Source organism: Saccostrea cucullata, unplaced genomic scaffold (assembly GCF_032062105.1).
Source record: "Saccostrea cucullata isolate Sc308-1 unplaced genomic scaffold, CSIRO_AGI_Scuc_v1 ctg2423, whole genome shotgun sequence".
In the NCBI taxonomy this organism is placed as follows: Eukaryota; Metazoa; Mollusca; class Bivalvia; order Ostreida; family Ostreidae; genus Saccostrea; species Saccostrea cuccullata.
The window spans coordinates 63,373-68,227 of NW_026936112.1; the positions used below are offsets into that span (position 1 = coordinate 63,373).

Consider the following 4,855-nt stretch of genomic DNA (forward strand, 5'->3'; position numbering starts at 1 on the left):
CTTTGGTGGGATACATCTTTTGTTCGTTTCATGTATGTTGTGTGAACGTCTAAAAATTATATTGATTGAACCATCTGCAGCTAATGCACTTTTGTAGCGATTCATATCACAGTCTTCACAAAGCAACAATTGACTATGACGTAAAATACCTCATTTCAACGTTAAACTCATTTGATCGTCAGATCCTTGTCAACATGAACTTTAACAATCTAAGAAAACAATTACTATATGTGCTTGTACAACAGTTTAAACCAACAAGCACATGTAACTGTATTGATTTCTTCATATGAGGACAAAAATGATTAAAGAAACAAACATGTTCCAATTAAATCCATGCCTGGCCTGACCAGAAACCAACAGGTTTATTTCTGTGATCATTATCATTTCAACTACAGGGCACATTTTCATTAAACTTTTAGAAAGAAATATAAATTGAAATTATCAATTAAACGATTGAAAGACGGGAGAGGTAAACCATCAAAGAAAGATGAGCCGATGTATTCAATGCCTTAATTATGTAATGTATATCATTGCTAAAAAGGAAACCAGTCCCCACAAAAACCTATGAGCAGTCTAAATTGTTCATATCTTAACTTTTAAGGTGTTTTATGAATGCAATGAACGACTTTTAAAACACAACTCCTAATTACAAAATAATAATAATAATAATAATAAAAATAATATACCTAATATGGCAATCAAGATCTGCAGAAAAGCATCCTATGTCTCGGTTTATTTCCAAGCATTTCGAAACTAAAAAAATAATGATATAATATTCTGATCTTTTCATATGTACAGTACCTGGCCATAGGTGCGTCATAATTTTAGTTTTCAACTATATATTTCATTGAAAAAATGCATTTTTGTAAAATAAGATTGCAGTTTTATTTGTTTCTGGGTTTTTTATTACTAAAACACAAAGACATGCAGAATTCTTTGCAGTCTCTTTATATTTATTATTTCAAAAAAAAAATTATCTTTAGGCATAAGAGTGAATTTATGGATCAAGTGCAAAATAAAAGAAAAATAAGACTTCAATTAAAAATTATAGCAGTTTTTTCGGTAAGAAATTTTTGTCTTGACACTTTTATAATTTATTTTGAATGATTTGAATATCATGCTTTTTGTTTATCATTGTAGACAAGAAAATTTGAATACTTTTATATGATTTAATAAAAAATCATGAAAATTTAGCTGAAATGGACTTCACAACTTTTTTTGTAAACATTGGTTTTTAATGAAATATATAGTATAAAAATGCAATTAAGACTCACGTAAGGCCATACACTGTACATTTGTTGCATTTAAGGTATAACTGTGTTATTTTTCCATTTCATGATGTGATCAATCGATTGGGTTGCGTGCTAATTTCCATAAACGCCGAAATATGCATAGATTTATCACGCAAGCCAATCGATTGATCATTGTCATTGAATTGAAAAATCTTACAGTTATTCCTTATATTTATATGCTTTGATTCCGCCAATCCACGTGCTTCAAGCCCTGCTTCTGTCTAGCTGTTTGTTCCTCCCAGCACGTGGTTTTTGGAACCGAGCCATTACATTGATGGGGAAATAAAGTACATTTACAATTTGTAATTTTATATCGGACAGAGACATAGGAAATGTAAATATTTAATCATGGAGCAAGTATCAAATTTATATAACACTATGTTTTTCATTCTTACATTGGAAAATGTTGCTACTGAAGTAAGGTGTCCTTGGGCATCCCTTGCTAAACATCCTACAATCCTCTTGATCCACAAACCCAGATGTTGATAAATGTAGGCAGTGTCCTGAAATGTTCCTATTTGCCCTGAATGTTTGCTTTATTTAAGGAATGAAGCTTATTTCAACTTATGAAGCAGTTTATAAGAAAGCGTAAACTGCCCCAAGTTTTGTTATATCGGATAACATAAGTTGAAATAAGCTTCATTCCTTATAATTTAATTTCAAGGTAGACAATAAGACAATATTTCCCCCGGAAAGAGGTTTAAAATCGAGCGTTATTTTAAAATTAACGTCAAGCGGAGTAATACGCTTTTGACGTAGCTCATTGTGACGTAGGCAAGTTATGTTATACAAAATGGATAAAACCGTTTAACCAATCAAATGACGTGTTACAACTAAAATTAAATAATATCTTTCTCAAATGTTTTTATAAGTATAAAAAATACTGTAATCCAACTTTTATTGGCGTTCGAGAAATGTTTGCAAGTTTTGCAACCTACCTTAACTTGCGAATTATAAAAAAAACCGCGATTCATTTTTTTTTTTGCTTTGTATTTGTATGAAATAATTCCTCGGTGGCCAAAATTTAATAGTCAAAGGTTGTTTGAAACTGATGAATCGCGAGTAAATATTAACGCAAATAAAAGCGCTGCTTCACAGTATACGTCAGCAAGTTTCATAACAGTAGCCTCCATCACTAAGAAAAAGAATAAAATAAATTTGTTTAATATGAATTTAACACTTCATTGACTTATTGACATCAGAACTGAATGGCAGAGCGGGATTGGATTACGCATGGTTTCTTTCTTTATGTGTCCTTCCATGCGTCTGCCTTTCCATTATACCTTACCTATCTCTTTAATGTCCTAAATATTTTATTTCATTTATACGAAAGCCCAGAAGGCTCATTCGAGATTCAAGGTTCGAAATACGAGATTCGATATACGAGATTCGAAATTCAAGTTTCGAGATTCAAGATCCAGATTAACCAATCAAACGCTCCCAAAAGGCTCATTCGAGATTCAAGGTTCGAAATACGAAATTCAAATTCGAATTTCGAGATTCAAGATCCAGATTAACCAATCAAAAGCGGGTTCAAGATTTGATTATTCCCATTTATTATGATTTTACTATCAAGAAATCGTTTAATACATAAATAACTAATAAGTCATATAATAAAATTACAATGCAAGAAAGAGTGTTATTTATATAAGAAGGAAATTTAAATAATCATTGGATTTTTGATCAGCAAGATATACTTTAATTTATATTATGGCTTCTTAAATATTAAATAGAATACATATATTAGGAATATATATATTTTTGTATTATCTACTTTACGGGGTTGATGACATATAAATAAAGTTATGAATACGTGGCAAGTGTCTAAAGGTTAACAATAACCAAACCCCTAATCACCCCGCCTGCCCATTTTTCCAAACACACTGAAAGGCTTGAAACTTGAAGGACGACATAGTATTGATAAAGAAAAATCGCGTTCGTTTTCCTGATAGAGGAAATACATAAAGATTAAGTATTTAATTACTTATCTTCATCTAAGGCTTTGATTTCTTGAATTAATTAAAAATTATATCTACAATACAGCTTGGCGATATGAATTAAAATAAATGCAGCATTTATTTTATCTTATATCAAATAGTAGATGAGTCTAAATTACATGCAAAACTATATACCGTTATGGTGTTATATTTTAGTCTCTGACCATAGCTTTATGGCCAAAGACTAAAATATACCATTATAAAACCTTATATAACGCTACAGTTCGATTCAGCAGTCAAGTCTCACTGCACAAATATACCCTTTATAAATGTAATGAAATATATACCCTTAAATTAGTGTGCAGTGTAGATACGATTCATAATATTTCATATCTGATTGTAATTAAATGCAACATTCTCCATCAGCAATGATCTGATGAAATAAAATTAGTTGACCTACTATTTCAGCAAGTCAACGATAAGACCATATAATATTCCATATATACGTAACTATTTACTATTTTGTTAAATTAGAAAAATAAGATTATATATGTATTTTTCAAAATGTAATCCAAATTTTATTTTTATTTCGTTTTAATACATAAATCATTTTTTCTTGCAATATCATTTTAGCAAATGATCCATTTGCTTTAATATATTCAAAGATTTCTTGATAGTAAAAACGTAACAAAGGGAAGTAATCAAAAGCTGAACCCGCTTTTGATTGGTTAGTTTGGATCTTGAATTGCGAAACTCGAATTTCGAATCTCGAATTCTGAATCTCATACTTCGAACCTTGAATCTCGAATGAGCCTTCTGGGCTTTCGTACATTTATCACGTTTCTTTCATTACAGGAACTATCATCCGAAAAACGGTGTACAATAAAAATTAACTTGTACACTGTAATTGTTTTTGAACTTTGATAGTTGAATCTTAAAGGGAATAATAACTAATTGGTTTGTCTCTGCCAAGGATAATAATGATGCCTACTATTTTTACACTTTCATTTAACTTTTATCTTGATACCCATCATCTGCAGAAGTCATCGGCATCATTTCATATTGCTTGAAAGCATACATTTTTCTTTTTATATAATGTAAATTTGGCATTAATTTATTACCTTTGTCGGGTATATTTAATGATGTATTAGCAGGTGAGGGATACAAATCATTCTATTTTTAAGCCTGTAATCTAAGTTAAATTCAGGAATATCACGTACATGCATGTTATTAAAACAAAATATTTTACTTCGAAAACAGCATTTACATGCATTTAAAATACGATTGTACCTTTTTCGTAAAGGCCCATTATCTTGTCATAGCAAAATTCGAGTAGAGTTGTCTTTTCCTGATTGGGAATACATAGATACTGGAGCCTGTTGAAGAAGTCATGAGAACAGTTTAATCTTGAACCAGCTTCATACCATGTGACATTAGTTGTGGGACAGGAATCCACCTCATTGACAGGGAATCGGTACTGTGTTGTAAACTAGATAAAAACAGAGTTTATATTCAACAATATGTTAATAAAGTCTTAAAGAAGAAAAACATTTGTAACGTAGTGGGGTAAATAATAAATGATTTAAATGGTATTGACTTTATACTATATATTGTTTTTGGTTTCAA

General features: G+C 30.4%; 1 long non-coding RNA gene across 1 annotated transcript; it reads right to left on the reverse strand.

Annotated features, from left to right (window-relative positions):
• Positions 1-689: 689 nt before the first annotated feature.
• LOC134244765 (uncharacterized) lies at positions 690-4,708 on the reverse strand. The gene is made up of 3 exons (XR_009987287.1): positions 4,520-4,708; positions 1,688-1,795; positions 690-753 (listed from the first exon to the last, which is right to left on the reverse strand). It is a non-coding gene; the product is annotated as an uncharacterized LOC134244765 (long non-coding RNA).
• Between the last annotated feature and the right edge of the window lie 147 nt (positions 4,709-4,855).